The following is a 17,402-nucleotide window of genomic DNA, read 5'->3' on the forward strand; positions in this document are numbered from 1 at the left end:
CATCGAACAAAACTTCAGAGTATAGAAGCTGTTGAATTCTTGTCATTGATGATAATTTTAACATGTGATTAGTAGTAGTGGGTGTACAGAATGTTGAACATATTGCGGTTGAGAGAGAGAGAGAGAGAGAGAGAGAGAGAAACCTGATATATTTAGCAATCTCCTGAAGCGTCTGTCCGATATTGCCAACAAATATAGAGCGACAAACCCCGAAAGTAATGCAACATGCTGAGAATTAACATGATGCGAACATCCTTTTTCATTCTTATGCAATGTAGGATGGTATAACTCCATAACCGCATCCTTTGACAAATAATGTTGGCATTTTATATTAAACATGAAACTGAAGATGTGGTCTTATTTGGTCATTACGTATATTACTTACAAGGTATATGGAAGCGTATCTACTGAGCAAATCCTGAAAATATTTTGAGGTTGGATATGAGACTTTCAACAGATCTCCCGTTAGACTGACCATTTACGAGGCCCCATAGGCTAAACTCGCTTCCTGTCTGATTACTATTAGGCGATGCAGTTAGGTAAGGAAAACGTCAGGGAGAAACTTAGAATTGCACATTGGCCTTATTTCAACTTATGATCTAAAGGTATACAAACAATGCACTCTGAAAAAAGTGTCAATCAACAAAACAAATGGAATGAGCTTTTAATTCTGCATGTAACAGGGCCATTGGGTATGCATTTTACAGCCAGTCCTGACTCCATTCAACTTCGACGTACCCTTTATGATGCAGTTCTTCAAGAAAAAAAGAGTCATCTGCTGCCTGACAAGACCATTTATCCTCCTTCAGCATTCTTAACTGTTGTTGATACTGTGATAATGATTTAGCCGGTTAGCGTTGTTAGTCTGAATCAGGTTTCTGAGTGCCGTCTTATTTCATGCTGAGCTCTGTCTGAATCTGTAGCGAAGAAGAATTTTTTCCTTAAAAAAGAAAACAATGAGTGGGATGGGGGCTGGCTCATATTTTAAATTTTTGGCATCGTGGTAGTTTTGATCTTATAAATTTGAAACATTTGTCAGACTGTTGTTACTGTAATTGAACATAATGAATTTGAGTGCACAACGCAAAAGACATACATATTTTCTTCAATTAAATATTAATGGCAACGAGTTCGTTTTCGTTTTTCGGGAAAACTCTAAAAACCAATGTCCTTTTCGTTGACAATGCTAACAGCTATCTTAACATTTGTTTGGCTCTGTCATTTTCTTCGATGTTGTGGACATTATGTAGCTGGATAGTTAAATAAATACGAATCATCATAAAATGATCGCACCTTACCAAGGAGAAATCAGAAGCCAAGCTACGACAAAATTCTGTGCCACCCAACAGTCTCTAAGAAGTGTTTGCAGAACTTCACCCCAGAAAATTTAAAGCTCATTTACGACTGTGGATCTCTCACAAATCTCCTGTTTGGATTGAATTTAGTACACCTACGGAATCAATCTCTTCTGAAACCTTAGACCAGTGGCGTCGCTGGGGGGGTGGGTGGGGGGTGGGTGGGGTGCGGACCGCACCCCGGGTGACACCATCTCAGAGGGGTGACACCAAAATGAAATATTGCAAATTTTACAGAGCACACACTGCTCGGTCTAGTCGGATTTCATAAGTGGATAACCGATCATAGTTAAATACATGACTAGCAGGCACAGCAGTGGCGTCGCTAAGGGGATGCTGGGGATGCGGACTGCACCGGGTGACACTATCAGAGGGGGTGACACCAAAATGACATTACTAAGGATTCTGTATGGTCTGTTACGGAAGGAGGACCATGGGGGTGACACCATGAGCTACCGCACTGGGTGACACCAACACGAGTGACACCACTGCCTTGGACAAAATTAAACATGTACAGCAATCAAACGATGAATTTGACATGATTGATGGAAAAGCCACGCTTCATATGTACATAACCATTCTGCATTAACTTAAAGCGGCGGAAGACTTAAAGTTTTAATGATGGAACAGCTCTCTACTATCAAAATGAGTATAGTGCATATTAATAATCACCAAGATCAGGTGTGGGTAGCTTCCATCATCTGTGTGGCGCGACCACAAGCATGGAAAACCGATGCACACTTATCTCGGAGAGAATCATAAATCCTTTTGGAACATGCAGAAATTAGAAATAGACTGTGTGTGGAGTTCCTGAAATGTAGAGACATCAAGGATCGAATTTTCCAGACGGATACATTCGCATCTATCATCAACAAAATCATTTCGATGCAGTTAATATTACGATAGGAATTCTCGGATAAAATTACTATTGTGTCAACTATGATCAAGGATTTAAGAAATTAGAGCAAATATTTGATGTCGAGAGTGAGGCAGCTATTTAGCGTCAAGACGTTGTGTTCCTGAAGGACAAGAACTGATTCGATGCTCTGCTTGCAGAGCAGACGAACATTCTTCAACCCAGCTTCTTACGAGGGACATCGCATAAAACAATGCTAACAAATGAAAAGTGCTTACGAATTACTGTAACTGTATCACTTACGCAAGTATGCAGCATATTAGTACCACTTCCAGGAATAAAACCGTGTTGTATTTGTGATCAATTCGTCATGTTGGATCATAGATATTACATTCAGTAACGACCCAGAAGAATTATTGTATGACCAGAGCAAGAAAAAGAAACGGGACCATTGTGTTATGCAGAGTGATTCGGGAGGGGCCTTCGGAAGATATTTCGTGGCTCTCACTTTCTTTCTGCTTTCACTAGGTGTGTTGCAGACGACACTGATGACACCTGGAGCAAGGCGGATGATATGGTAACGAGAACTGTCATTAATACTCCACAGTTCTCACAGTTTCTCTGGATAAATATTGAATATTATTCAGAACAAGGAACCGAATGTGTACAAGCCACCATGAACCAAAATCGTTGAAATAAAAGTGGGAAACGTACAATTAAACGACTCCTTTTGACTATATTTATGAAAAGAATGTCTAGGACGCTTGAAATGACAGATATGACTGAAAACTATTTTCCACTTTTTTAGCATGTCTTATCTCAGCATTTTAGTGCAACTCATCACTACAATCCAGACGGTGTGCGAACATAATAGCGAGAAGACATTTACGCCTGGTACCAATCCCGCTCACGAAATACTTTTGATTTTCAAGAACAGATGTTGAAATATTATCGATCTGATATGAACATTTCAAATTTCGAATTTCAACTTCTTCCACACCGACAAAGTTGTTCCAACCCTATCATTATGTTACGTGTCTCTGCTCTAATAAACAGTAACAAAGAAAAAGTGATAACAAGTTTTTGTAAAATTTAACAAATAATTTATTTCCATGGAAAAACAATGTAAAAATGGAAACAAATAACTTACGGTTTTTAAGACTCAAATCCAAATATGATCCAAGAATAATCCACGAATTAAATTTTAGAAGATCTAGTAATGAAATGTTATAATGAATGGAAGGCGATGACGTATGCTATAGATATTATTGTGCTGTTGTGTCTACACTTCTTTGTTGTTCCACAGACAATACTATTCCGGTGTTGGAATTTCCGAATAAAATTTCAAGGAATGTCTTTGTCCAAGAATTCTGTATGAGTATTCAAATTTTTCCAGGAAAAAGAACCAATAATTCCAAAAAATAAAATTTAGACTCATCTAGTCACAACGAAACACTTTCGAGCGTCTAAGGTAAAAAGCCCAACTGACTAATTTCTCTATAGACAAAGGTTATACATTCAAGTAAGACGCAAAACAGAGACCTGTATGAGGGTCAAGTGATCACTTTCTAGAACAGGATAGAAGCTATTGACATGTCTAAGATCACGTATTTCAGTACAGCCTCGATCACACGCTATGTATCCCGCAATAAATTTTTTTTAAGTTGTTGCTTACTTGATTCTCTTCAATAATTTCTTTGGTGCTTGTTTAATTTCTTAGAAAAAATAGCACACTGGATGATCAATACCATTTTCGTCCTCTTGAAACAATATTGTTCCAACCCCAACATCACTGGCATCAACAGACAGTTTAAATGATTTACTGAAATTTTGAGCTGTAAGAACTGGTGCGCTTTTAAGTATGGCTTTTAACTTATCAAAAACCTTCTGACATTTGTTCTGTCCAAAGGAACTTGTTTTTCTTGCTCAATAAATTTGTCAGGGGTTCAGTAATTATAGATAAATTGGAACAAAATTTTCGACTGTATCCGGCCATACCTAAAAATCGCATCAGTTGCTTTTTATTAACAGACACAGGGAATTCAGAGATAGCCTTGACCTTAGCATCTATAGGTTTAACTTGTCCATGTCCCAAGATACGTCCTAGAAAAGTTACATTAGAACGGCAGAAATCACTTTTGGATAAATTAATTGTCAAACATGCATTTGTAATATTGTCAAAGAATTTCCAAATAGTTGCTAAATATTCTTTCCGGGTGTCATTGTAGATGATGACATCATCGATGTCAGCATCAAAACTAAACCAGAGTGATCATATTCATGAGACGTTAAAAAGTACTCGGTGACCCTTTCATCCCAAACAGCATCACTTTATATTGGTAAAGTCCATCTGGAGTCACGAATGTCGAAATTTTCTTTGCTCCTTCCGCTAGTGGAATTTGCCAAAATCCTTTCAGAAGGTCAAATTTGGTGATATACATGCCATTTACCATCTTATCAATACAGCCATCGATTCTTGGTAATGGAGATGAATCTGTCTTTGTTACACTATTCGCCTTCCTATGATCGGTACACATACGGAAAGTTTTATCTGGTTTTGGAACAAGTATGCATGGTGAACTCCAGTCACTTTTATTGGGTTCTATGAAATCATTCTCCAGCAAATAGTGAATTTCTTTTTTCAAGTATTTCTGTTTGAGAGGGTTCATCCTGTACGGGTGTTGTTTCACAGGTTTGGAATTTACAATTTCAACGTCATGTACAATTTTGTTTGTTCTTGCAGGAACATCTGGAAATAAGTGCTCATGTTCAATTAATAACTATTTAAGTTCATTTCATTCTTGCTCTTGCAAATGTGAACGTTTCTTGTCAAGATCATTCATATTTTCTTAATTCTGAAGATTTGTCAATTCAATATCAGTAGAATCCGATGATATCCCTTCACTTTAAACTTCACTGAGTGGGACAGGTACAACTAAATTAATTGCATGTTTAACCTGGCTATCTCTTTCAATATACTTTTTTTAGCATACTTATGTGGAAAAGTTGTTTTATTTTCGCCTCCCAGTAGTATTTATGATGTAATTTAAATCATTTACTTTCCTGTCAACTGTGTAGGGACCATAATACTTGGCCTGAAGAGGATTTTGTGGTATGGGCAAGAGAGCTATCACCAGGCTGAAAACTCATTTCCTTTGAGTTCTTATCATATCCTGACTTCATTTTTCATTGAGTAGGGTGTATGTTTTCCCTTGGAATCTCACAAGCCTTTCACAACTTATACTTAAAATTGGAAACATAATCAAGAAGATTAATTTCAGTATCTTCATTAGAAAGAAGTTTCTCTTTCAAAAACTTCGATGGTCCACGCACAGTGTGCCCAAAAACCAGTTCAAAGGAACTGAAGCCAAGAGATTCTTAAACTGATTCCCTAACAGTAAACAACAGTAAATGAATGCCTTATCCCAGTCTTTACCCGTATCAAAACAATAAGATCGAATTATCTTTTTCAAAGTCTGATGAAATCTTTCTAATGCCCATTTGGCTCTCAGGGTGATAGGCAGAAGATCTGAATTGTTGGATGCCTAATCCTTACATAACTTGCTGGAAAATTGCAGATATGAAATCTGAGTCTTGATCAGATTGGACAGATTTGGGAAGGCCAAATTAGGTACATATTAAAAACTTTATCAAAGCATTTACTATTGTTTTAGCTTTAATATTCCTCAAAGGAATTGCCTCTGGAAACCTTGTTGACGCACACATAATGGTCAACAGGTAATGGCTAACTGACTGGGTCTTAGGTAAGGGACCAACACAGTCTACCATAATTCTACTAAATGGTTCGTCAAATGCAGGAATAGGTTGCAGATGAGCCTTGTGTATTTGCTGATTGGGTTTTCTTACCATTTAACAAGTATGACAAGATCTATAGCATTTATCAACATCATTTTTGATTTTTGTCCAATAAAAGAAAGTCAAGATCTTGTGATCAGTCTTATTAACCCCTAAATGACCAGCCAAAGGAGTTTCATGGGCCAGACTAAGTATTTCCTATCTGTAAGGTTTTGGAACTACAATTTGATAGTTTACTAACACTTGTCCTCAGCAGGTACCACGGGAAGTCTCCATTTTCTCATAAGAATTCCATTTTTTAAATGAAATAACAGACAGGAACTTCAGTGGCTTCGGTTTCACTAATGGCCATTTGAAACAAACAGGAGATCTCGGGATCTTTTTCCTGTTCGACGACAAGTGATTGTCGTTTGTCACCCTGATTAGAATAAAGAGAATTTGTAGTTAAAAGAGCATCACTGTGATCAATACCTTTTGCTTGGTCCAAACAAGGAGTGAAAGTGACCTCATCAAAAGTCTGAGCAGTACATGTCTTAGCTAATGGAATACTTTCCTTATCAACATCATTCTCAAGAGCTTTCTTTGCCATAGCTCTGGTAACTGCACAAACTGGGAATAAATCAGGGAATTCTTTTTCAATTTGATCGACTTTTTTCTGATCCAAACAAAGCTTGTCAGTTACAAGTGGATTAACCACAACCTTGTCTCCAGCGAGGTCGTTGCCTAGTAATAAATAAATGCCCTCAAAGGGTAAAACAGACACCTTTTCCGACTGTCACTGGTTTTGAGACTAAGTCTGATGACAAATTTACACAATGGAGAGGAACATTTACAAAACCGCACTCTACTTTCTGAATAAGAACACTCTCATTAGAAGAAGACATCTCAGAAAACGTCAAAGTACCTGACAATAAAAGTCTCTGAGAAGCTCATGTGTCCCTTAAAATTTTAATAGCGATAGGATTGGCCGAATCACCCAAGAGTGATATAGAACCCATCGATATGAATAGTTCATAATTCTCCATAATAAAATGAGACTGGGGTTTATTTGACCCAACAAATGTATTGCTTTCAACACATGACCGTGACCTTGACCTCTTTGAAGTAAGACCATTTGGAATAAGTCTGTCTTAATTCTGACGCCTTTATTTTCAATTTGCAGCAATCAGAAATAACGTGTACTTTCTTCTTACAATAGGTACACGCAGGAAGAGACAATAATCTTTGATCAAGCTTATCTGAAGTTTGTTTTTTAAAAGTTGTGCCAGTTTGAGATTTAGAAGGGCTTGTATTAGGCTGAAATACTTTTCTGCCAGAAGACTGTTGATTAGAAGTCTTATTTACAAAAGGTACTTAATGAGTTAAAGAATACTCATCAGCAGCACGAGCAGCATTTTCCAATGTTACAATATTATTCTCGTCAAGATAAGTCTTAATATCACTATGGACACAGTTCTTGAACTCTTCAAGTAATACAAGTTGTTTGAGACTTTCATAATCTCGTTCAACTTTCTTGGCTAAGGTGGCGCTCTACAGTTTCATATTTTGCATAGTTAGAATTTTAAAGAAAAAGAATTTCCCCGGATTTCCTCAATGGTTATGCTGGCTATTTAAAAAAGACCTTGTATATCTTAGGTATAATTCAAAGAACCTTTAGTTGTCTTTATTTTCATGTATGATTGATGAGTGTAATATGGGTTATAGAGTATACAGCTTGGCCTTACTCCAGATGTACACCTTTCAAAAAACGTGCTAGCTCTACTTGGTCATTTTCACTTCCTGAACTTCAGAGGTAAACTGTATAAAAAGAGCCGATAACTTTTTTTACATTTTATATATTTGGTAATTCATTCATTGCACTTTCAGAAGCTGGTATTGTCTAGTCTGGCAAAATTAATTTTCCCTGTTTTAATAGCTGTTATGGATAGTGTACTTTAGACTAATTCAGGCTGATTTTTAGCGCAAGGGAGCAGTCATTTTAGTTAGCAGTGTGCTTGAATCATGTACAATTTCCAAAAGCACAATATTCAACGAAATATCATCCACATTACATTAATGTAGCACAGAAGTATGCCAACATTCTCTCCACTGTGCATGTTTTAAATGCGAACAACTTCACCTTACATACGTAGCTCTCTCAAAAGTACATAATAACTGGTGAGCGCCCCCTAAGCACCATATATCAAATAACTGCTCTTTTTCTCTTGTGAATTCGACATGAGTTTGTACAGCTTCATTTTTATAGATTCTGAATGTTTGCCGATAAGCTTCAGGGACAAACTCATAATCCTTTAAGATGCATTCCTTAACCGTGTCATATTCACCACTTTGTTGAACTGACAGTGAATGGTAAATATCACTAGCTTTACCAATAAGTACACATTGTAATAACTGAGTCCAATGCTCCCTTGGCCATTTCAAATTTTCAGCAACTTTTTCAAAACGAGTAAAATATTTGACTACTTCTCTTTCTCTGAAAGGGGGCACGAACCTAATATTCTTTGCAAGATCAAAACTTAAATTTATATTTGAAGTGGGAATGTACTTTCACTTGCCAGCTCCATTTCTTTTATTCTAAATTGACATTCCCTCTCTTTCTTCCTTTTGCATTTGTTCTTTTTGCAATTGCATTTGTCTTTCTTTCTCTCTTTCTTCCTTATCTATCTGCATCTGCATATGTTTTCCTTTCTCTCTTTCCTGTCTCTCTCCTCTCTTTCTCAAATTGTAACTGCATTTGTTTTTCTTGCAACTGCATTTGTCTTTCCTTCTCTTTTTCTTCTTTCTAAAGTTCAAGCTTCCTTAACTCCAATTCCATCTTGTATTTTAATTCTAATTCCTTCACTTTATGTCAGAGTCTGATACAGACTTACTGACCGAAACCAAAGCACTTTGATCCAAAAGATTTTTTCTACCAAATACGGGACCAATCTATTTTTATTTTTTGTTTCGTTTGGGTAGTTTTTGCCTCTAAAGATCATATTTTCTGGCAAGTTGAATCAATTTATCTTTTTCAAAAGGTCTGATTGGTCCTGGGTAGGCCTTGAAAGAAAGACTTCCACTTTTGATGACATTTTAGAAAAAGCTTGCCGATTTCACTAAAGATTTCAAAATTGTAAAAGAATACTTGGGATTTTTAAAAGATTTAAAAAACATGGGGAATTTGAATTTAAAAAAACAAAGCTTTCTGAAATATTTTAGCCAAAATTCAAATATCCCGAGGACGAGCAACCCAATTTCTTATGTTGCGTGTTTAGGCTCTAATAAACAGTAACAAAGAAAAAGTGAAAACAAAAAGCTTTGTAAAATTTAACAATTTATTTATTTCCCTGGGGAAAAAAATGTAAAAAAAAGAAATTACGAAAAAATGATCGAAGAATAATCCACAAAGCAAATTTTAGAAGTTCTAGTAATGAAATGTTCTAATGAATTTGAGTTCGAGTCCCGACGAAAAATCCGAAATGGAAGGAGATGATGTATGCTATACCTAGTATTGTGCTGTTGTGTCTACAGTTCTTTGTTTTTCCACATACAGTAATATTCCGGTGTTCTAATTTCCGAATAAAATTTCAATCAATGTCTTTGTCCAAGAATTCTGTATGAGCACTCAAATATTTCCAGGAAAAAGGAGCAAAAAATAAAATTTAGACTCATCTGGTCACAACGAAACACTTTCCAGTGTTCAAGGTAAAAATTCCAACTGACTAATTTCTCTATCGACAGAGGTTATACAGTAAAGACGTAAAATAGATACCCGTATGAGGGTCACGCTCACTTTCTAGAACAGGATAGAAGCTATTTACATGTCTAAGGTCACGTATTCCAGTACAGCCTCGATCTCACGCTATGTATCCCACAATAAAAATTAAAAAAAGAAGTTGTTTACTTGATTCTCGATCAAGGTCAGGAACTAGGTCAGCTTTTGAATACAAAGTTCGGTGTTTACGACAAAACAATTAGGTCAAACTAATTTCTGGAAAGTATCAAATTCCGGCAAACAAAATTACATTACTTAACTTGTAATGAAATTAAAAAAAAGATTTTGAAACTTACAAACAATTAAATTCAATCAAATATAAATTCAATCAAATATATATATATATATATATATATATATATATATATATATATATATATATATATATATATAACAGTATTATCTCATAATTGCCACGAAAAACTGGTATTTTCTTGGTGTCGTATGTGACCTAAAACACGTAATTAACAGCAACCATATCATGATGTCGAAGAACTTGCTTTGATAGGAATTTGATGTGCGAGAGTGTCGAACTGTTTCATGTTCAAGATGGTGGACGTCGACTATTAAATGTGTATGAACTTAACACTTTTCTAACACATAACAATACCATCAGGACGACGAATCGGCTCCATCGAGTTTTTCTGGCTACTTCAATGAATTATAAAACGGAAACCAGAAGCCAGCAGCTATCCTTCCTGGTGTCACACTATAGAAGATGATGAAAAAAAAAAAAAAAAAAAAAAAAAAACACGTTTCAAACAACGGTACCAATGCACTGAAGGCTGCGAGTTGGAACATGTCGAACAGAATGACAGAAGACGATCGTTTTCTAAAGTCATGCTGAATAGTTTGTGGCAGAAAATGGTTCAACGTTCCATATATTCAAAGGCCAAATACTTGGTTGATCCACGTCAATACTTCCAGGTCAATGAAGATAAAGGAAAACTCATCAAACATGTGGACATCGTAAATGAAGATTTTACCTTATTGAACTATAATGAGGTCATAGAGTTTGTTCTTCCCGAGGATTTTACTTTGCCATAAATTCTTACGATGAAGGAAAAAAAAAAGTATAATGTTCATCAAGAATGTATACATCCTCGTTTGCTTTCAGTGCGTAAATCGTGCTTTAACAGTGGGAATATTAGTGTAAATGGAGATATTGGATCAAATATTCTGTACTCTAAAGAGGTCAACCTGAAATTACATTTTCGAAAAGCTAAGAATGCACATTTGCATGCATCGCTCCCGCGAAAGCCAGGCATCTTAGAGCCTTCAACTACAGAGTTAAGAAAACATGGAGATTCTCACGGGATTTAACGACCACAAACTAAGAATTAAATATGGTGGGTCATTTGCACTTGGACGTCTGGTTGCTGTTGAATGGTGTGGATGTACGTCTGAGACTGAATCAAAGTAATACCGTGTTCCATTTGATGACCGATGCTGACGAGTACAACATTTCAACATGTCCAAATTAGACGTCACCCATGACGGCCAGATGTTACGTACCAAGCCTTTTAAACCTAACTTTGCCCAGAAATATTTCGTGCTACATGTATGCAGGGAGGCTTTGCTTTGTAAGAATTTTAATACACTCCAGACAAAGGCAGCGACGAGGGCATTTCCACCCTATAAAATCAGGCCAACTGTATTGCCTTTATAAGCCACGGGAATACATCGGCTGCCTACACTAAATCAGTATATTTTTTTAAACCGTTACAAAAGTGTTTAAAAAGGTTAAATATAACACGCGTCAATGGCTGTCTTTATTTACGTTCGTATCTAGTTATTCTGGGATTAAAATGATCAAGTTCAAACGTAGAAACTTAAATACTTCTACCGGGGCTCTTCTGTATCGTTCAGCAAATCGGCTCAAGCAACCGAGAATTCAACTAGTTGTGAAAACGGGCTGAAATGTGCTGAATCTTCGGAGTAATCACCCAGCTCTTATGCAGGGTTCGTGAAACTCCGGTTCAGTTGATCCTTTTGCAGTCTGGAGCATATTTAGTCTAATTACTGTAAGCTTATCTTCGCGCGCGCACACACACACACACACCTAATCCGAAAGTAGTTTATCCTGGAGATATCGCATTCCAAAGCTGTGGACAGTATTTGTAGGCCCTAGGAAAATTTTTCCAGTAAGTCAGTATGAATTTGTGAGGCACCTGACTTTTTGTCTTACCCTGTCTGCAGCCCTGCCGCGATCCCCTGTCATATCCTAGTTACCCAATGTTTGCCCGGGCATCCCCTGCCTTATCTGGGCAAATGCGAATCCGTTAATGAAAATTGGGGGAAAAATCCACAGTTCATCTGGGATCAACCGCGATTCATACCATAGGGCATATAGGCAAACACAACTGTGTAATGACAACCATGAACTCATTAATAGTCATGAATCCCAAGCGTTAGTCTTCTTCGGGAAACCCCTTTAGTATTTTTGCTAAACCATATCTAGCTTCAAGTTCCATTTTTATATTTCTTCTTTTTCAGCGAACCCTGGAATGAAAATAATGTTCTAGAATCACCATCTTGTATACCCAGCCGGTCAAACACTGTTAGCTTTTGACTGGTTGATGCGACACCATGCGTCGAAGATTACCCAGAATTTGAACTATTTTATTAGATAAAAAGTACGTAACAGTTTTCATACCTTCAATAAAAGACAGGCTAGACGGATTCGATCAGCGGCAACAAAGCAAACAAACTCTCCAAAACAATTAAAATCGATCGTCAAACAAACAAGATAAAGGGATTCAAACTGATAAGCAGAATTAACTTTTGAATTCATTATTATAATTGCTGGCAGTTCTGCCTTCCTCTACTAGAGAAATTTCACTTGTCTGCTGTTGCTGAACTAAGTTTGTAAAATACTTCGTTGTGTGGATTCTCTGTACATGGCATATTTATTATTATTATTATTATTAATCAAAAAGAGTATTTTAACAGTTTGATATTTACCAAATCGTTGATATGCGCTGAACCTAAACCATATGCATTCTTGCAATAATATTTAAACAAATCCCAGATATAGTAAACCACTGGAATCCGACTGTGGGAGCTTGCCTCTCTCCTTGAATCTATTGGCATCAAATTGAAGGCCCCTTTCTTATGGACACCCGTACAGTTTTGTGTTTCAAGAGTCATCTAACACAATCTGCGTAAGCGAAAAAGTAGGCATTTACTTTCTTTTTAAACAGATTCGTGATACCTACAAGTGGAGTGCTTGTAATGTATCCGTATTTATTTTATTACAAAAATGCCATACAAACTGTCAAAAAATGAAAACCGCCATAATTAATACATAATATATTGACGTTCTACCTTCAAAAGTGAGAATTTCGCGTAAGTATTTATAAAACATTATAATTTGTCCAGAGGCCTGTTTGCATATATTGCTCACATATATATATATATAAAAAAAATAGGTAGATATAAACATCGACTCCTAATAATACTACCAGTTTGTGTCGATGTATCATCCAAAATAAAAGCAAGATTTCTTTTCACTATCTTCTGTTCAGTCATGATCGTCTGATTTTTTTTCTCTTGATTTACTTGCATTTGATTACGTGAGAATCATTTGATAAGTTACATGGTCTCATTTCCAGGTTAGCTTTACGCTCTCCGTGTAAACAAGCAGATCGGCAGCTCACTGTCCTTTTCTGGTTTCTAGAATAATCTATTTAAGTAAAAGCAGTGTCGTCTGCGCCCAACATTTGCAATATTTTTTTTTAATGTTTCAAAAACCAATTGAACAAATTAAAAGTTGTAACTCCTGTATATACGTGTTTAAAGATATGTAACTCCAAAATTTACGGAATAACTGAGATTATCTGAATTACATCACATATGATCCTTGAAAAGCGACTCGTCCATACAAATATGTCGACCCGTTTGATTGGAAACGCCAATATGTTGACAGAGTATTTAGGACTCCCTGGCGTCAGTCAGGTTAGGAGTTATAAATTGATGTATGAAATTAGTTAGTTTTGTGCATATTTTTTTATATCCTTGGTGCCTTTTGTGATAAAAAGCGGCAGTGGGTACAAACAAACCCGAGGGGGTGCGAATACTATTGTCTGAATATACCTCCAAGTTTGGTTGTACCCCCCACCCCACCGATTCATAAAATGCAAAGAACAAATGAGATAAAAGATGCAAGTAGTGAAGGGGGATATTATAGCGTCAATGGGACTTATCATTAAAAATACCCTTGGGAACATATAGCGTCAAGGGAAATTTAACATGGAGAAAAATCGTGGGAACATATAGCGTCAAGGGAAATTAACATGGAGAAAAATCGTGGGAACATATAGCGTCAAGGGGATTTGAACATGGGAATAGGGGACTGTATAGCGTCAAGGGAAATGGAACATGGGATTTTTTTTAAAAAAAAATAAAAAAAATAAGAAAGGGGTAGGCAATTCAAAGGCTATCTCTTTTCGAGAAATATGGCTGGCCCTGAAAAGGGCCTTTGGGTTTTCTTCTTCTGCTTCTAATTTCTTCTTTTCCTCCACCAACTTCTTATTTTCTCACCTACACTCTTTTTCTTCTTTTTTTTCTCCTCCTCTTCTTTCTTCTCTTCCTCCTCTTCTTCTTTCTTCCTCTTCTCATTTTCTTCTTCTTTTTCAATTTTTTCATTCCATGCTCTCATCCTTGTCCTTTCCTCTTCATCCTCCTTCTCCTCCTTTATTTCCTTCATCACACCACTTATCATATCCTTTGCTTTTCTTAAATTATTAATTTCCATTTTTACTCTATGCGGACCATAAGAATAGTGATCTTCAACTAGTCGTACGAGCATTTGTTCTATCATTCTCAAATTGTCAAGGACGTCTTGCAATGATTGAAATTTATCCAGGTGGTTTGAAGCCATCTTCTATGAAGAATGGTTTGAACGACGAATACTGTGGGTTCTTATACTTAAAGCGCGTACGTGAAGGAAAACATCCCCCTAAAAACATAAAATGGATCTTACCTAGATCATGACCCAACAACGCGCGGACGTGAAGGAAAACATCCCCCTACTTTTTCATTTCATATAATATAACCCAAACTATACTCTCCACATACGCTAAGAAACCCATAATCTACTATTCACACAAACATACCTGAGCTCTTACAAACACGCAAACACACAAACACATATCCTCACATCTTTTAAAAAGAGTTAGTGTTTATATTCACACTACTCTACCTACACACATTGGCAAATCGATCGTTATTTCTTTTCTAGAGTATTGGGTAGCCCTGAAAAGGGCTGTTTTGTTTGGAACTTCATGGACACCTGGTTAATGGTGGCACCTTCCAGGCCTGGCGCCACATACACATCTTATCCCCCAGTTACTTTTTACCTTTTGGGGGGAGAGAGCAGAGGCAGGATATGTCGCTTCAGAATCCCAATTTTCGCTCTCTGGGATTCTGAAATTTTTTCTTCTCTCCTTTTCCTCCTCCTCCTCTTCTTTGTATCTTCTCTCCTCCTCTTTGTATCTTCTTTCCTCTTCTTCTTTATATCTTCTCTCCTCCTCTTCTTTGTTTCTTCTTTCCTCCTCTCTTATCCTTCCCTCCTCGACAATGGCTTCCGCGGCCAGTTCATTTAATATGCGCCTGGCATATTCCAGATGCACATGAAGTTCCAACAGTTTCTCCAGTCTCGTGTTCATTTTTGGTGTTGATCAATCAACAAGGGTAGCTGGACTGCCGAACGAGTTTCAATTTATACTGAAAGCGCGGACGTGAAGGAAAACATCCCCTAATAACATAAAATTGATCTTACCTAGATCGTGACCCAAAAAAACAGCAACGCGCGGACCTAAAAGAAACACTCACTCACTTTTTTATGCTACCCATCACTATTGTAAATTTTTTTATAAATCACTTCAATAGACTATCCACATACGCAAAGCAATCCAATCTAACTCCAAATATACACCTCTAACAGCCAAAAAAAACAAACATCATTTTAATCTACTATCCACACCAACCTACTTTATCACTTACAAACACACAAACACACAATCCTATACACAAACACATACCCTCACATTTTTTTAAAAAAGAGTTAGTGTTTATTTTCACACTACTCTATCTACACACATTGGCAAATTGATGGTTATTTCTTTTCTAGAGTATTGGGTAGCCCTGAAAAGGGCTGTTTTTTTGTTTGCTATGGCATTCTTTTTTAGTTTCTAAGAATGCGATGTCCTCTGAGGATAGACTTTCTGGCGATAGGTCTGCTTCTTCGGAAAGAGAAGAAGAACTCTTTGGTGTCGATACGGCAATCGACAAAGCCTCTGTCAGCTTCAGGTTGCTGCTGCTGCTGTTGCTGCTGTCTCTGAAGTCTGTACTTCTCTGTCCATTCTTCTTTTTCCCTGTTCATTTCTTCTCTGAAGAGCTCTTCTATCAGGTCTTCAGTGATTTTTAACATTCTCACATTCTCTATTTCTTCTGGCTTCGGTATCAAACTGTGTCTGACCCTATGCAAATTCACGTAGGCTTCGTTGAGCTTAGCTAGTTTGGAACACATCTTCTTAGGAGGATGAGTCGACAATGGATGTTTAGACTGGGAACAACCCCGGTTCTTAAAGTCAAAGCGCGGACGTGAAGGAAAACATCCCCCACACGGTTTTCGAGTCGCAACGTTCAGTGAGTGTCATGAGAGGGATAGTAAGAAATGAAAGAGCATCAATCCAACATTCTTCTAGCTAAACAAACCACAAAGGCATTTTTTTCCAAACACAACATTTTTTTATTCAAAAATCACTTAACACTAAACAACAACTCTAACATTTTTAACAATAATCCAACACTATAACATCAAACATTTTTTTTCAAATCACAAACATTTTTTTCTCAATCTACAATCTACTTTGAACAGGGCTGACAACGTTGTGAATGAAATTGTGATTTCCACTGTTGGAAATCATTAGGCCATTGATGGACACTACGTTTCCTAGCTTGAGACAAAAGATAAGCATAATGGTCACAAAACCATCGATCTACTTTCACATCGTTTCTAGAAGAAGAACGAGGATCAAAATGAGTCACTAAATGTTCTAAGGAATAGCCCAGGCTGCGATGATGCAGAAAATACACACAGTACTGTCCACACACCAAGGAATCTGTGCCTTGTAATTTCACATTATTGAATCGGGTGGTTTGAGCATTTCTTCTCATAAAGTCGATGATATCGTCTTCCAAAGGGGGCAATCCGTACGAATCGAAATATTCCACACATCCTTCTTGAGGAAAGTAAACGGCTACCCAGTGGGTTCCTGGGAGATGACTGTCGTCCGTGTTGATCACGTAAGCTTGATGGTCTTTAGGTTTGCGATGAGGGAGTTCATCTTTAGCACAGACGACAGGATTCCAAGAAGCCGTATACGAACTGTGGTTCAAAAGGTAGTAAAGTTCCCAGGTATCCATTGATTTGTGTGTGTTTTTTTTCTTCTTCACAGGTAATAATACGTTGTCAATTCGATCCTGACTTTTTGCTTGAAAATGTCTGACGAATAAACGGTTATTCGTTCTGTTTCCTCACTCTGATTCAGGAGAGCTTCGATACGATGGATCTCTTGAGTGGTTAATGGTGGACAAGAATGTTCACGCAAGTCTT

At 37.0% G+C, this 17,402-nt stretch overlaps 1 long non-coding RNA gene across 1 annotated transcript in view; it reads right to left on the reverse strand.

The window, feature by feature from the left end:
* LOC149777199 (uncharacterized) overlaps nucleotides 1-17,402 on the reverse strand; it is a 37,955-nt gene that overhangs the window by 3,148 nt on the left and 17,405 nt on the right. The window lies entirely within an intron of this gene.

The sequence above is a fragment of the Sinohyriopsis cumingii genome, chromosome 18 (genome assembly GCF_028554795.1).
Source record: "Sinohyriopsis cumingii isolate HCF-2022 chromosome 18, ASM2855479v2, whole genome shotgun sequence".
In the NCBI taxonomy this organism is placed as follows: Eukaryota; Metazoa; Mollusca; class Bivalvia; order Unionida; family Unionidae; genus Sinohyriopsis; species Sinohyriopsis cumingii.